Raw genomic sequence first — 18,687 nt, forward strand, 5'->3', positions numbered from 1 at the left:
AAATAGGCCAGGGGCTATTAGGAGTTTCAATAGTCTTGGGTTCGAATCCCTAAGTCCCGCTACAATCTGTATGATCCTGAGCAGGACACTCATGTCAACCTCAAAATAAGACAGTTATGTTTAGTAGTCTTAACTGGATAAGACATAAATAAAAAAAAGGTTGTGATATAAGATAAACAGTTCCTACATTTGTGGTAAAAATGCATTGTGTTACACAGCTGCACATATCCAGGTATTTATTTATTTATTTAAACTTGGGTAGAACACTGATTCATATTCTCCCATATCACTTTCACTGGGGAAAAGCATATGTAAGAACATAACATCAAAGGAAGGAATAATCCCTGGGATTCATTAAAGCCTACATTAAGTGTACACTGTTCTGAGTGAACAGACAACACAGACATAACTCACACCTTCCTCCGCCTAATTTTAGTTTTCCTACTGATTTTCTTGTAGCCTTAAATATCGCGGGAGATTCATAAAGGTTACCACAAAGCATAGACTACATGTATATACTTACTGTAGTCTTTCTGAGTGACTAGAAAGCACAAAAAATGTGGCGGAGATATTCTTGAACACAGATCATGTACACTTAGTGTAGACATTAAAGAATCTGGCCCATCTGTTTGGAGCTAAATATGTTATCAACAATAATTATCAGTGATACAAACTGTAAAATTTAGCTAGGGAAATTACATAAAATAATAAAAAAACTAGAAACAGGTAAAGAGAAAGGAAAATTAGAGAACAATGGTAATGTATTTTGTAATTCATGTCATAACTTAAACATTACAGACTATAAAAAAAAGCTATTGCATACAATTAGAATAGAGCCAAAAAGTATATGTGGTATCAAAATTAAAATGGCAGCATCTGAGACCCACTACTCAGTGATATCAATGTTTGTGTCATTAGGACATATAATGCTATGTAGGCCATAATTCTGTAGGAATTTTAAAGTATTACAAAAACACAAAAACAGCATAATTACATTTCAGGTTTCCATTCTATTACTATGTATACATGCCCCTAAAGTTGTGCAGTATGGTGAATATGTCATTCCAACAGATAATATGTTTCTGCTGCATATCAGAACATGCTAACATATTTTAGTGTACCATGTGCCTCTTAATTAACCATTTAGATTATCAGTCTTTATACAATTTCATGGTGCATATCTTAAGTTCATAAAATGTGCATCAGATACCATTCTGTAGTTTGCACATATTGCAGTCCAACTGTAATCAAATCTATGGCTGTAGAAGATAGAATAGCTATCAGAAACAATAGCATTTCCAGACTGTTACAACAAAGAAAATCTTTCTATGTTAATATGCAGTATCCTTCCTGTGACTGTTTGATAGAAAAATAAGCTATACCACGCAGCAGATAAAGAAAGCAGGACTTTGGAGGAATGCATACTGATTATCATGAATGGAATACTACATTACCATTAACGTAGCTGTGACAGCATTTCAGGTTATATTATATGTTTATTAACTTGCACCTCAGAACAGCGCAGTGTTAACTGTAAATGCAGCATAAAACATTTTTTAAAATAAGCTCAAATGAAAACAGTACCTAACTTCTGGATAAAACTGCTGAATAACAAATAGTAATGTTAAGCAACAAATGGAAGGCTTCCTCGCAGCTGTTGTGGGCTCTCATTTCCTTCCTAGTATGCCTGGATTTTTTTCCACACATAGATGCCAGACCCTCTGCCATGCACAACACATAGACAACCAGACACCCACATTTATAACCACATGCTAACATGTATACGCATATGCATTAGCGTTTGCATGGATGGGCACACAGACATACACACACAGAAATATGCACAGATGAACAGACACACACACACGCTCGCATGAATGCATAAACACACACATGAACATGCATGCACACACACATGCACAAACACAAGTACATACACACACACACACACACACACACACACACACACACACACACACACACTTGCATACAAACACATAAAATAACTTTGCATACTAAACTAAATGTGAAACAGTTTTAAGTAATTTTCCTTTCAAGGATACAAGAGTTAAACAACTACAGACCACCAAGAATACAGATTGGGAAAGGCATAGGTTCATAGGTTTATAGGTTCATACTAGGCTATCTGCCCTAGGGCATTTATAAGCCTAGCCAGAGTGTGTTTGGCTTTCGCCACCCATTTTAAATTAATTTTGCTATGCCCTTTTTCAGGTTAGTATACTGTGCCTCTGTCTAACAGTGACACAGAAGTGATACCTGGGGTAAATCTATGATCTCCCATCCACTCATCAAGATTCCTCTTGAAGAGAGTCAATGAGGGACTCTGCCTAACCTGGACTGGGATTTTATTCCAGAGTGAAGGGAGCCTCTGGGTTATGAATCTGTCCCTCCAGCATGTCCTATTTATTTCAGTGCTGAGGTTCAAGTCTCGAGCGTAGCTCGATGGGATTTGGATTTTCTGAGGTGCAGCATGTCCATGAATTCCGGGTTGGACATGGCTTTATATGTCAGGCACAGATCGCCTCTGAGCAGGTGGTATGCCACTGAGTAGAGCTGGAGTTTCTTTAACCAGGCAGCATATGGCATCTGTTTGAGCCCTTTGATCCTCTTGGTGAGATACTTTTGGGGTCTTTCCAGTTGCTGCAGGTGTCTGGTAAGGTACATCCCAAAACGCCCATTGTACTCAATTATGGGCCTGATGAGGGATGAGTAAAGAGGCACAATAACCTCCCCTGATCTAGATGTGAATCCCTTCATGATTAGGTGGGCTATATAAAATGTTTTTCTAACCACTTTGGCCACGTGGTTGTCAAATGAGAGATTGCTATCAACTTGGGTCCCCAGGTCCCTAATTACTTCTTCTGTACTTAATGGATTACCACCTATGTGGTAATTTGTGGGCACTTTGTTTTTGCCAAAGGGGATGACTATACACTTTTTGGTGTTTAGCTTGAGGCCATGGCTCTGGCACCAGTTGTCTGTTTCTATGAGGCCCTTTTGGAGGATGCTTGTGTCAGCTGGAGAGTCAATTATGACACCCAGTTTGCAGTCATCTGCGAACTTGGTCAGCCACAGTCCTTCCATGTTGGCCTGTACCTCCAAGAAATATATACCGAACAAGAGAGGTCCCAGGACTGAGCCTTGTGGGACGCCACTTGTAACTGGTTTGAAGTCTGACATGGCTCCAGCAATTCTAACCATGTGGGTTCTGTCCTTGAGCCAGTTTGCAAGCCATCTAGTGACATAGGGGTTTATATTTAAGCTGGTGAGCTTATCTATAATGCTTGAGTGGGTATTGCATCGAAGGCTTTTGCGAGGTCCAGGTAGGCTGTGTGGACCACCTTCCCCTCGTCAATGGCCTTGGTGACTGTTTCAAAGAAATCAACCAGGTTTAAGAGGCAGGATCTGCCTTTAACAAAGCCAAACTGGGTAGGATCCAGTGTCTGTAGGTCCCCAATATCTTTATTTATGAGGTCCATGATGATCCTTTCCATAGCTTTGCAGACCAAGCTAGTCAGGCTTATGGGGCAATAGTTTCCAGGATCCGTTGAGGCACCACCTTTGTGGAGAGGGACCACTGTTGCTGTACGCCACTCTTTGGGGGCATATCCTGTAGTAAGGCTGAGACTGAACAGTAGTTTTATATTTGGGTTTAGCTCTTCTTGGAGTTCATGTAGGATGCAGCCCGGGACACCATCTGGTCCAATTGATACTGTTTTTTTGCTTTGGAGAGGGCAGCTCTTACCTGAGCATCTGAGATGTCAGGGGGGGCAACACTCTGCTGAGATATATATATGCCCTTTTGTTGGGGGGGGGGGAGTTTGCACTGAACCTGTCAGCTAGGATGTTGGCAATGTCTGTGGGTTCAGTGTATTTTTTGTCATTTTGTACTAATTCTGAGCATATCTGGGATTTCCCACCCAGGTTCCTAACATAACTAAAGAAAGCTTTGTGATTATCCTTAGTGTCCTGTGCAATTTTTCTCTCGAAGCTGGCCTTAGACGATTTTATGAGTGCCCGTAGTTTTTTGCTAATACTGATCAGAGATGCCTTCCCTTTTTGGGATTTTGCTCTATCATGTAGTAGCTTCCTCCTTCTATTGTATAGTTTGTTTATGGCTGGGGTCCACCAGACAAGATGTCTGCCTTTGGAGGATTGGGTCTTGGTTTTATTTGGGATTGCATGATCCATGCATTCCTGAAGGTGTTCATAGAATGTGTTTATAAAGGATTCTGCGGTCTGGGCCATATTTTCCACAGGCCCGGGGCTTTGAAGGATTCCACCTCGGTTTTGAGGAGTGTGAAATTTGCTTTAGAGAAGTTTTTCACTGTGGTTTTCAGGGCAGGGGGTGGAGTCGGGATGTGAATATCCAGTGAGATTAGTTTATGGTCTGATCTTACCAATGAGGGATACACTTCTGGTCTGGAGCATAGAGTCCCCATGTTGGTGATGATCAGGTCCAGTATGTTTTCCCTCTTGTGGGAGTGGTAACAAGTTGTTCCATAGCATTTGAGTTTATAAATTCTAGGAACCTTTGGGCTAGGGTGTTGGAGCTAGAGTAATTCTCCCAGTCTATGTTTGGGTAGTTGAAGTCACCCAATATAATGGTGTTTGGAGAGACCTTCATAATTTCCAGTGTTCTCAGGAAGGCTGAGTGGGGTTCCTGGGTTTGGGAGGGTGGTCTGTAGCAGGCTATAAACTGGAAGGCAGTTTTACCCACTGTTAGTTGCACATGGATAGTCTCTGATGCTTCGTGCTGTGCCACCAACCTGGAGGTGTGGGTATCTTTGATGAATATTGATACTCCCCTCCTTTTGTGGTTCGGTCCAAGTTTTGGGGCCGAAAAGCATGGTATGAGGTATAACCTGGTAGTGCTGGGGTGCTCTCGGGAACCTTGAATCAGGTTTCTGTTACTGCACAGATATCAATGTTTTCCATGCTAAGGAGAGTTTCAAGTGCGTGCATCTTGAGGTTTAGACTTCTGGCGTTGAGTAGCATTACTCTTAGTTTCTTATCCCTTGTGATACCTATGGAGGTGGGTTTGTCTTTTGAGCCTTGCCTAAAAAAGGCACTATGGGGGTAGCAAGAGCCTTTGCCAGTATCCGAAAGCCCAGGGGTGACAGGTGCAAGCCGTCCCTAGCGAAGCATCGTGGCTTGTCGAGCATGTCATCCTAGGCTGACAGGCATTGGATCCCCTTTGAATGACACCAATACTTAAGCCAATTGTTGACATTGATCATCTTGTCTTCATATTGTGGCATCATTCTTGGTGAGGGTAAGATGCTACTCAAGGTCAGGGTCATACCGGCCTGGACTACATGCTCAGAGAGCTCCTCTATGACTCTTTTCATGCAGTCCAGGGAGGTACGTCTCAGGTCATTCACACCAGCATGGACAATGACTGAGTCATATTTGTACTTGCCTTGGAGTGACCTGAGTGCTTGTGTTATGTGGCGGATCCTAACGCCCAACAGGCAGCTCACCGTGACCTTCTCCTTGTTCAGCCTGGTGAGCAGGACGTCAGTGTGCCTGATGATAGAGTCACCTATTACAAGTGTATCAGGTGTGTTGTTTAGCCTTAAGGGCTGTGACTATTCGGCACACTGGCTTTGTGAGCCATGTGTTGCATGTGTTTTGTTTTGGGGTAGTGGTTGCTTGGGTGTCTGCTTTGGAGGTCTCTGCTGCTTTGGCAGATTTTTATTTAGAGCCTCCGAGTATGTTTTTGTGTGTTTATGTGTTTGGTTTGCTGTCGTGGTAGGTCTATGTGAGACTGGAATTGTAGTGAGTGTGGTTTCCTTCTCCTCCTGACTGGTTTCACCAGTACTGAGTTGAGAGAGCTTAGCCTCCAGTATGGCTATATGGTTGCATCTCTCACATGTGTTGGAATTTGTTGGGAGAAGGAGAGGGTTGTCTGTGTACATGAGGCCGTTGTAACATTGCCTCAAGATTCCCAGATTCACCAGCTGGACTGGAGAGGAGATTGACAACTGACCTTTGGACATGCTAGAATAGTATTGGGAATTCCTTTATAATTGAAAAAAAAGGGCTAATGGGGAACAAGGTACTCAAGGGGAGTTCGTGAGGGTGTAGTGCTTTTAATTTTTTAGTGCTGACTTATATAATTGCTTTAGTGAGCAAGTGCCAGGTAACTTAAATGCAATGTGTTACAGGTAACTTAAATGCAAAAATGACAAACAGTAACTTTCTTTCAAGTGAAACAAGGAAATAAGTACAGTAAGCAATGCAGATATCACTAGGGATCCACAGAAGCACTGAAAAGCCACGTTTTAGGTGGAATTAGCATTTCAGGGCAATAACAAGCAAACAAACAACAAGCATACAAACAAAGCTAGATTCAGCAGGCCTGGATCTAGTCTATGCTACAGCAAACAAGGTGTACCAATTTCAGTAAGAAACAGTTCAAATATGCAGGCACTATAAGCCTTTAACCAGAAATTTCCAGCTCAGAATGGCAGAGTCCGGCCTCTCCTCCCACAAGAGTGCAGACCATGAACTTTCTTAATGTAAAATAATTGGCCTGAAGCCCAAGTGCTTAAACCAGAACTAATACACTTTTAGAATAACAGACACTGAGCCCTCAATCAGCAGTTCCCAACTTAGAAGGATGTAAGCTACCTGTCCTGCCACCACAGTGCAGGCCACAAACCTTCCTAATGTAAAACAACTAGTCTGAAGCCCAAGTGCTTAATCCAAAAGACTTAGAATGATAACTACACTTTAATCAAGTTACTACCAAGCAGTAATAAATACAATTGAATACTTTAAAGAATGCCTGGATTAGTGCTCAAGTTATACAAACAAAGCTAGATTCAGCAGGCCTGGATCTTGTCTATGCTACAGCAAACAAGGTGTACCAGTTTCAGTAAGACGCAGTTCAAATATGCAGGCACTATAAGCCTTTAACCAGAAATTCCCAGCTCAGAAGGGCAGAGTCCAGCCTCTCCTCCCACAAGAGTGCAGACCACAAACCCTTTTAATGTAAAATAACTGGCCTGAAGCCCAAGTGCTTAAACCAGAATTAATACACTTTTAGAATAACAGACACTGAGCCCTCAATCAGCAGTTCCCAACTTAGAAGGATGTAAGCTACCTGTTCTGCCACCACAGTGCAGACCACAAACCTTCTTAATGTAAAACAACTGGTCTGATGCCCAAGTGCTTAAACTAAAAGGCTTAGAATGAGATACACCAAGCAGTAATAAATACAATTGAGTACTTTTAAGATGATGCAAAAGCAAAATAATGTAGGAAGAAACACAAATACAGTAAAAGCAGATAATTTTTTTTTTCAGAAAAGTAGCAAAATCAGTAGTAAAAACAATTCACATGCAGTGCAAGCTAGCACACTTGAGTATGTAGCAATATTAGTCCACACACAGTTTGAAAAAATGTAATTAAATTAAAAAGGACTAAAAGCAAGTGCAGAAAGGGTTTATTAGGTAGAATGCGGTAAAGAGATGGGACTTGGGGAGTGTCCTAGATCAAATCTACAGTGGGTTAGGCACTGCAAAAGCCACCAAATTTAAACTACAACCAAGAACAGAGGGGGTGGGGATACCAGTTTCAACAGAGATGTGAGGAATCCGAGTGCAAATTATAAAACCAAAAAAATATATACTGATCTGTGTATATTTGCAGAACAATAAGACAACAGATATCTAAGCAACAATTTAGCTCTATAATACAGAATAATACAGAAAAATATACTCAGCTCTATATATTTGCAGATAGTCTTGTAAGGCTGTATCACAACACACAGGTTCCACTTTAAAATGTTGAAAGAGACAAAAGCAAAATAAGGTAATAAAGTAGGAAGAAACACAAATACAGTAAGGCAGATGAAGTGCAAAATTTTTTTTTTTTTTTTGAGATGGAGGAAACAGAGCAGATTAAGATACTATAGGGGAATGCCCTTCCCAAGTGCTCTCTCTGTACACTGCAGAGGAGATGGGACTGATAAGAGTATCCAAAATCAAAATATGATCTCACTGTACTCAGCTGAGTGAGCGAATGAGATGGGTCCAGGAGGAGTGTGCAAAAAGAGATTTACAGCAGGGGCAGGCAATTCCAAAGCCACCCAAGATTAACACCACAACAAGAAACAGGGAGGGGGGATGGGGAACTACTGCAGAGATTCAGAGACGCACACAATATTTACTGAAGCCAAGACACACAATATTTACTCACTCAAATCTTAAATAAGTGCAGAAAATATACTTAAATCAGCTTATGTCCAGTTGATGTATGCAGACAAGTCTCAGTAGCCAGCAGCTCAATTTAAAATGATTACTAGAAATGTAACCAGCACAAATTTTAATGCTAGCAGAAACTCCCAAGCTAATTAACACTTAACAAAGGAATTTCAAAGCAGTCTAACAACTACTGCAGAGATTCTGAGACACACACAACATTTACTGAATCCAAGACACACAGTATTTACTCACTCAAATTTTAAATAAGTGCAGAAAATATACTTAAATCAGCTTATGTCCAGTTGATGTATGCAGACAAGTCTCAGTAGCCAGCAACTAGATTTAAAATGATTACTAGAAATGTAACCAACACAGATTTTAATGCTAGCAGAAACCCCCAATCTAATTAACACTTAAAGGAATTTCAAAGCAGTCTAACAACTACTGCAGAGATAATGCATAATAAAACATATTCCAGAGCATATCAGGTATGTGTTACAAGGATGTATTTTCCAGTTACTGTTGCTGATTTTTTATTTTACTTGCATTTTCAGAGTGAACATTGGCTTCAAAATAGTTGTAGTAACTACTAACAAGTGTTACCAGTGCCCACAGTTCACTTTCTGCATTTTTTGTCTTTTAGGGGGTAATTGAAGTAATGTTTAATTCTGTTCATCATTATAAATTCACTCTGCTTTTCCATTCTCCATAACAATAGAGACCAATGTGTTTTTCTCTCTCTTTTTAGGCTTTGTGTGTTTCATGCAGTTATATTTCCTCCAAACTCTGTGCATTTATAATGTATCTATGGGTTCCCTTACAAAGCCCTGACTCTGTATTCCCTGTTGAATGAACTAGTTTTTTACAACTGGTTGACTAGATGACTCATCAGAAAAACACTTTATTCCTGATTTACTAATCTTCCGTGCAGGACTAATCTAGTCATGCCCGGAAGTGGCAGTTTAGGAGGAGGACGGCAGCATGCCATGCATATTAATGAAGGTGCGCTGCCTGACCTCCTAATCCTACATGGAGAGTGGACGAGTGCAGGGGACATGTCTGAGAGCAGAGCTCTCAGAATAAACTCGCCCCTGCAAAGAAGAACAGCAGAAACTGTAAATAAATGAGCGAGACCACTCATAGGTGTCTGCATATCCCCACCAACAGTCCACCATGTGTACGACAGGAAGAGTACATATAAATAAAATGAAGAAATCGTTTTATTTTTTTTAAACCCTGAGTACAGCTAACCATAGGTGCGTGGGTTTGCCCATCACTTAGCTAAAACAGTTTAAGAGGCTGAAGAGGATAACAAGGAAGATATATGCAAATGAAGCAGCACAGCAATAGTGTAGTGGTCAGAGCAGGCATTCCTGGTTCGAGTCCCCACTGCAGCACATTCCATTTTCTATGTGAAATCTTTATATGAACATTTTTTTGACATTCTTTTGCAGTATAACCTACTAAATAACATTTAAATGTGAACCGGAGTACTGCATTACATGTACATGTGAAGTGTCAGTGTCATAATGAATAAGGCACTAGTAAGCAGATTTAAGCACAAATAAGCAGTAGTAAGCATATATAAGTACTAGTAAGCATGTTTAAGTGCGTTTGCACTGGGGTAAGCATTGCCTTCACAGATTAAGTAAAGTAAAAGCTAACTGAATGTAAGAAACTGTAACTGGAGGTTAGCATTGCTTAGCTCCGCGCAATCCCGGGCACATCCGCTTACAACCGCTTTAAAGTGCCTTAATCACTCTGTACCCAATGGCCCATGTTCTGCCCTGCAACAAAATAAACAGCTTCTATAAGGCTCAAACTCAGGACCCTGTACACCACAGTCACAGTAGTTAACCACTAAACCATCATAGCAATACATATAAATGAGGTATCAGCAAACTAATCCTCACCACAGGAAAATCAAATCAAACATGTGAACTGAATCTATGTACAGTGTTATGTTGTATAACCTGCCACAGGACATAAATATGTGAACTGGAGTACTGCAGCAAGCATATATTTGAGGTGTTATTGTAATAAAGTCTAGAAGTCCCTAGGTCCCCATACAGTGTATGTACACATGAATCACAGATACCAGACACATATATAACCTGTAATGAATAATACATCACTGCAAAAGGCAAATATATTGCTAATTAACTATTAAGCAATGCCTTCAACAGCACAGTTCAATTTAGTAAGTGTAAGCAATGTGTAGGGAAGCCAATTCAATCTGCCCAGTGGTATACCTCTTTAAACAATGCCAACCTTAAGTAAGCAGGTTTGCCCATAGCTTAATCTTTTCAAAACCGGCCAATCACACAAAAGTGCGGGAAATCGGCCCTACTTAAACCCATGAGGTGGGAATACAGCTCATAACTGGTTGTAGCTTCCCCTTGCAAACACTATGGCAGTAAGGGGAGAAGGAGTGCACTTCTAGGCACAGCACTGATGCATCCAGGAGTCCAAGGTCATGGCTAGACTCCTAGTTAAAGACCATGCACAGAGACTGCTGCAGGACCAGTACCAGGGCTCCCAATATAAGGTGGAGGCCTGGGACCATCTCGCCCGTGACCTCACCAGTGCCACTGGCATACCCCAAACTGTTGAGTAGGTCAGGCACCACTATGCCAACTTGAAGCGGTGGAGGGGGGACCTCTTGGAAGAGTGGCTCCAAGAGGCTAGAGCATCAGGGGATGTCTCAGCTGTGTGTAAGTATCAGTCCACTACCTGTTTAATAATGGCCAGTTCAGGTATATCATGGATAGGTATGACTAAATATTCCTCTTATGCCCCCCACAGCTGCAATGGAGTGGGCCAGGAACCAGGAGGTCCACATCTGCCACCTGGTGTGGTTGTGCTGTGAGGCAGGTCAGCAATACTCATGCTTTTACTGTCATAGGAAATAAAAATAAAAGTAGTAGTAAAGTAATTGCTAGTATAAAACCTGTATTGTTCAAGGCAAGTACTGCATACACTAGAGAATATGACAGGAAGAGTCTATTATTGTTAGTATGGCAATAAAAGTGTAATACCCTGACAAAACAGATCTAAGAGCTGGACTGTATGTGTATACTCTGGTATCATATGGTAATGTAGACTTGCAATCATGTAATACTACTGTAGCATTAAGCACTATTACCTATACCATGCACCATAATGTGAATGTGTAGGAATGCCTGTATATGACAGGTGTAATCCCCAGAGGTCATTTAGTGCAACTGAGAGATACATAGACAGTAAACAGGGGAAATGCAGACAACAAAACCTGAATAGCACATGCAGCTGAGATGTGAACTGTTTTATTAGTGCACACAGCCACGGTTTGAATCCTGCCAGTGGTAGTAGTCTGCATACAGAATTATACACCACGACTGTACAGATATGTCCAGACTGTCTACTAAAGGGGCCCATATCTAATACCTATCAATATGTCTCCCTGGGAAATCAGTGGGATGATCCCAGACGTATAGGCAGCAAACAGGAAATTCAACTGATTGACACACATCTATGACAACAAACCTGGAAAACTAGCAACTCCCCAATACCTTATGTGACTAAGAAGCCATGTATGTCCTATTTACACCCCAAACTGTTAATCTGTGGTCAGGGTGTGTACAGTAACAGAGTGAGATGTATGTGCATAATACTAATGTGTAATCTGGAACCTTGTGTGGCAACAGTCAGGTAGTGCTAACAAGTATTGCTCCTACAGGTGCGTTGAATACGAACACTGTGCTGTGAAATACAGACCAATATAACCTGTACTGGTACCATCCCCCTGGTATTGTAGGGGATTGTGAGTGTTGCAGTTTCTCTGAATAATAAAGTATCAGTGGTCACTGTTAGCCACACTGTGCTACATAATATAACGGTGTAGGAAAGCATGTATATGTGTGTGTCAGGTCACTAAAGGTGGAAGACGGCAATAGTCTAGATATGTCCAGGCATACCAGCATGTGGTCAACACATGGTCAGAGTCTGTGCAGAAAGAGTTGGCTAGGATAGTGAAAAACATCAACCTGGAATCCCACCATATGTGTACAAACAGTTAGTCAGTGTTAACAAACATTCCCTCCATAGGTATACCAGGTAAGAGGTATATACTGCAGATAATACCGGTTCATATGTAACAATGTTGGCAGCTTTATCAGTGTCCAATATAGGTCTATAGGGTAGTGTAGTAACACTTGTAAGGTACAGAAAACAGCACTGACTAGGAAAGTAATGTGGAGTACAGGAATATACTACTTGTTAACTGACAACTTTCTCTCCCCCACCTTATCTCCAACAATACTCAACATACCCACCCCAACTGGTATGTACTGACTCTGATAATGGCCAATCATTTGATAAATATTCTAATGGTTTCCATGCATGTGCCATATTGAATTATTCCAACATTGTTGGCACGGTGCCATCAACGTACCTACATGCTGTTCGTATTACCACTGTGGTCCCATATATGCATGTGTTCTGTTTGCTATGCAACTGTTCTGTATCTGGTGTCTGGGTTAATGGGAATATCTATGCATGCTGTTATACCTAACCCTGGAATGTGTGGACTATAACTAATCCATATATGATGTTGAAATCTAAACACTATAGCACGCTTTGGAAGGCAGGTCCCAGTGGACCAACCTGTCCCACCTCAGCTGGCCAAGGCACCGGGCACCAGCATGTCTGGGGCCCAACCCCGCACCGCCCTGTCCATTGATCCTGCACCACCTCCTGGTGGAACCACTTCAGGGGATGGGGCTCGTCCCCCCAGGAATGGGCGCGGACAGGCACCTGTCACCTGTGGCCAGGTCGGGTCCGTGGTGCATAGAGTGGTCAACAACCAGATCAGTGATCTTCTACGCCAGCTTGAAGGCCGTGTGTCACAATTAGAGAGTCAGCCTGGCTCTGCGTCTCAGCCCCCAGCACAGCCACCTTCGAGGCTGTGAAGGTGCAGTGGTGACTGGCCATGGGTGGGGACCTCAGTCCCACTGTTACCACTAGGGGGCTTGTGGGCTTCTGATATCCCAACACCCCTCCCCATCAAGGTGTTTACCCCCACATGTGTCATATATCACCCCTGTATGCATCTTGTGTGTCTTGTCTGTTAACCTACCCAACCTACCTCCCCAAATATACCTACTACCCCTCCCCAACATCCCACTTCCACCTGAAAAAAAAAGGGCAATCTGTTCCCACAAAAAAATTTCCCCCCATACATAGCTGTCCATTTCACACACATGTCCACTGGACACATGTAATCTGGTCTAACTGGCATCACAATGAATTATTGTTGTCCTCACCCCTCTCCCAGGGGTTCAAGTGTCCAAATCTACCTCCAAATACAGTGTATATGCACAGCTTTTGCTGTAGACGAAATAGGCAGCTATGGACTTTCCCTACACCCTTCTTGCACATCCCTAGCTATTTTCCCTACTGTCTTTCCCTCTTTGTGCCCCTTTCTTCACCACTTTCCTATCAACCCCTTTTTCTTTTCTTTTAAAGAAATTAGCGGGGGTAAGCGAGAGTAAGCACTTTTAAGCAGCAGTAAGCAGGATTAAGCCTGTTTGCATGGGTGTAAGCAATGCCTACACAGATTAAGCAATTCAGGAGCTGAGTATAAGAAACAGTAACCGTAACTTAGCAGTGCTTACCGTCGCTCAAACCCGCTTACAACTGCTCAAAAGTGCCTTAATCACACTGTATCCAATGGCCCTTGTTCTGCCTAGCAACAAAATAAACAGCCTCTCCTAGGATCAAACCCAGGACCCTTCACACCATAGCCAAAGTGATTTACCACTAAGCCATCTCAGATATGCATGCTTGTCATGTATTCACAAACATATCATCCAGCCCAGTCATTCAACAGTACAGAGAATGTATTCCAACATGTAGATGTATGTGTGTGAGTAAATATATTAATGTCTAAACAGGTACAGCATATTGATATATGTATATATATATATATATATATATATATATATATATATATATATATATACACATAAACATATAAACATGCAAATGCCTACATCTATAGATATATATGTCCACATCTACATGCCTAAATATATATGGCAGGTTATATACATACATATATAGATATATACGGACATACATCTGTAGATAACAATGGGGAAATAACAACCCCCCCAGCCAAGCATGTCTCACCTATAATACAGTACCAAGTGTTGCAGATCCCATAACCAGGACCAGACACGACATGGCCATCCTTAGGATACATATACACATACACATATATGCAGATACAGGTATATATATATATATATATATATATATATATATATATATATATATATATATATATACACACATATATATGTAACTACACATACACACATAGAGATATGTGCAGTAAGATACATATGTAGTACATGCACACAATATGGAGCAGCCAGTATTCCTACAGTCACCACCTTACCACCTGGAGACTGTATGAGCCACCCATACGAATGACATTCATAGCCTGCAACATATACCCACAGAGATATCAAAGGGTATAACACCACATACAGGTGTACATAAATGAATGTGAAAGCTTTGTGTACTTTGACAGTTGTATATGCCATGTCATATAGCTGTTTTGACACTGACATCCATATGAACAGTGTAATGCAACTGTGAAACAGTTATACTAAGACAATAGTCTGGAAAGGTTGACATATGTTGCTGTCCAGGCCAGGGCCTTCAAGTAGTACAATAGTAATGAAAGACTGGGCCACAACATACCAGACAATCAACAGTATGTAATGCAGATGTACAGGTCAGCAGCTTCTATCTACACTCTGTACACAATCCCTAGGGGGTACAGATCCCAGCTGACACAATGGGATGTATCTGTTACATAACAAGGAATACCTGACACCACCACAATCACACTGACAAACAGAACATTCCGTATGGCAGGCGGCAGTAGGCCTGCATTCACCCAAGGTGGATTGTATGATAATGTACATCCAGATACCTTAAGGCAGCTTACCCCAGATACCCACACATGTTGTAACAGCGTAGGTTAGTCATGGTGCACACCCTCTACACTCACTAATACTGGGCCATATATGACTGTTACATACACTGGCCTCTGGAGTGCATTAGGGCACACATGTATTGTGTAGGTGAGGCCCACACATATATGGCCCCAACCCTCCAGTATGTGTGGGGGGAACAACAGCAGTGGAGTGATGGCAGGAATGACAGCATGACATACACACAGCCCAATACATAACAACCCCTGACAGCATGTCATATGTGCAAGGCCTGGTATGTAGGTGGAGGACAGAGGCTGGAACACAGGCACATATGTGTAAAACTGTTGTCATACAGTAAGCAAGATATGTATATGTGTATATAGCTATATGGATATATGTATACTTATATATACATATATGTTCACCATATGTCCTGCACATGGAGTAGAGCCCTACCTCAGCTCCAATAGTTGCAACCTCTCAGTGCAAGTGGATGTCACATATGTAGTGCAGGTATATTTGTATACTATTGCTACTGTAATAGGGATTGTCTTCACAGAAATGGTGTGTGCGGGAGGCCACATCTGCTGTTAACATGTGCCCCATTGGCTACTTACAGACATCCTAAGGTCATCATAGTACAGTACCACTGCTAACACAGTAACACCCCTGTGGACTACAGCTGCGATATGGCCAATATATGTGGGCAGTCTGACACACTCTGGTCAGTCCAGGGGTATACACAGAACCCCTTCATGCAAGACATGTGAACCAGGCCTGCCAATGTGGATGTTAACAGCCATGTAGATGGGTATAACATGTACATACTGGTATACATTTGCCCCCATAGGTTATGCATTCATTCACCCCTGTCTGTCCTGGCACATAATAACCGCTGGTACAGAGGTGCCATGGCCACATACTATCCACTAGTTAGTGATATACATCTGAACAGCATCCCACTGCTTTGTCTGACATACATGACTGTTATGGTGGCCCGGCAGCAGTACATCTGGCAAGTATCTGGACATGACATCTCACTGGATAAGTACAGTAAGCTGCTTGGCATGTAACAAAGCACAGTGCAGGCTACAGACAGACTGACTCAGCACTGGGCTACATCTCCTATGTGGTAATACACATGTACCTGCATAGATAGCAGGCTCTACGGGCATGTCACATCACAGAGTAACAGACACTTGTGTGAAAGTGCATAACCACAACCAATGTGAACACAGCCACAGCCACATATGGTACGCTAGTGTACTATTACAGTGTATGGACTATCTGATGTACACCATCCTCATATGAACCACTCACACAACAATCTTACATATACTGGGCTGCTACGCAGTGTGGTCCGATGGCTGTATGTGGTTTGGGACATGTGTGTGTCCACCCCTACAAACATGTAAGCTAATAGGGTGACATACAGTGGAGCAGCATGTAACATCAGATAGAACAGGACCAAGAACTATGACATCTACCACAATCTCTACACAGGCCAAGGTACATATTCATTATGCACACACTGTCGACAATTACCAGACTTACACATACCTCAGTACTGTATACACAACCACAGAATGCCCAGTCTATGTCCTCAAATATAACTTGTACTATACATAACATGTGTAGCCATCTGATATCTCACTGGCTTGTTATCCGATATGCTGTCAATGAATATGGTGCACAGAACATATGCACCCCCCACTGCATGACATATGTACAAAGTTTGACAGAGTTGTGGCTGGAGGCACAAACACAGAGCCAGTATTGACATGTCGCTGTGATAACCTCATACATTTCCTGTCATAACAGGGTTTGATGCAACATATGTCCTATGAGGGGTATGACGTCAGTAACTCTCCCGGCTGTCACCATCTACTGACTGCAATCTCACACTACCTTCTGCAGTTGAGAGATAGGTGCTCTGTGGGTAACACAAGGCACCACACACTGCCCAGTCTGCAGATAACCCTACAGATGGGGATTCCTCATAAACATAGCACTGACATGACAAGTATTAAAACATGTAGGACAGCCATATCCACACACACCATGTTAAACCAATATTACCCCAACTGCAGTATAGCAGCACTTACAGTCTGTAGTCAAGACAGGCACACCCCCCTCCTGTGTATTGGCCTGTTTCCACAGTGTATGCTGTCAGAGGTAAGTCCCCAATCCATCTGTGATGCTGTTTGCCAAAAAACAGATCTAGTTCCTGCTCACAGTGAATGAAAAGGCCCAACACCAACATGATGTTCCTAGATATTGTGTGTATTTCCATGCAATTGGCTATGGAAATGTTACCACAGCTGTTCCACATGCAGTCAGCTAGAGGACGGCTGTAATCCATGCAGAGGCCATCAGCTGATCATGAGCATCACTGACAATACACATTCCGCTGCCTAATCAAAGCAGGTATAAGTCTCCACATTCACCAGAGAGGGAGTGAGAGGCAGACAGAGGCAAAGATAAGTCAGGGTGGGTTGGGAGAGTAAAAGGTAAGCATGTTTGTGTCACACACCTACCAGTCCAGGGTATCCAACCCCTGAATGACTATGTACTGATATCACATCTGTTATCCCTGCTTGGTGGATATTGTGATTTATACTAGGGGCACCATATAAGACATTTTAAAAACCCACTCAACATTGAGTCCAGTTATTACACACTCACAACCACCTCTACACAGAACATGAAGCTTGACATACACACACACACACACACACACACACACACACACCTGTCACATCTGGGATTAAAACTCCTACCTAACTCGTTATCACATTACAGCACTATACAATTATAGAACATGCCACAGAGATTATTGGAGTACTCTTTCCCCAAAGGTTTATTTTACAGTGAGTGACATCAGCAGGATTGCCAAAGTAGGGCAAATGAATTGCAGTGAGTGTGACTAGCCAAACATGCATTGCTCTCTACACAGGCATAGGAACAGACACAAAAGCATCCACAACTCCCATGTGTGATAATTGAACCCCTATCAGAGTTCTATATCACACTATAGTATTACACTGTTATTGCACGCACCACAGAGATTGCTGGAGTACTCTTTTCCTAAAGGTGTACTTCACAGTGATTGACATCAGCAGGATTGCCAAAGTAGGGCATTTGAATTGTATTGAGTGTGACTAACCTAAATTGCCCTAATTAGTCTGTATGTATTAACCACTGTTCTGGCCAGAACAAAAATAACCTGCCTTTGTAGGTCATGAACCCAGTACGCTATACACTATAGTCACAATAACTAACCACTAAGCCATCACAACAGCATATGAAACTGAGGTTTCACCAAAGTAATCCCACCATAGGCTAATCAAACTGAACATGTGAAAGGAATGTATATACAGTTGTCCATAAAAGACCTCTCCAAAGCCAACTTCATGCTACTCAAGGCAGAGGTGACAATGTTTGTGACACCCATGGAGACAGGA

Source organism: Protopterus annectens, chromosome 11.part0 (genome assembly GCF_019279795.1).
Source record: "Protopterus annectens isolate FY-2018-M chromosome 11.part0, PAN1.0, whole genome shotgun sequence".
Classification (NCBI taxonomy): domain Eukaryota; kingdom Metazoa; phylum Chordata; order Ceratodontiformes; family Protopteridae; genus Protopterus; species Protopterus annectens.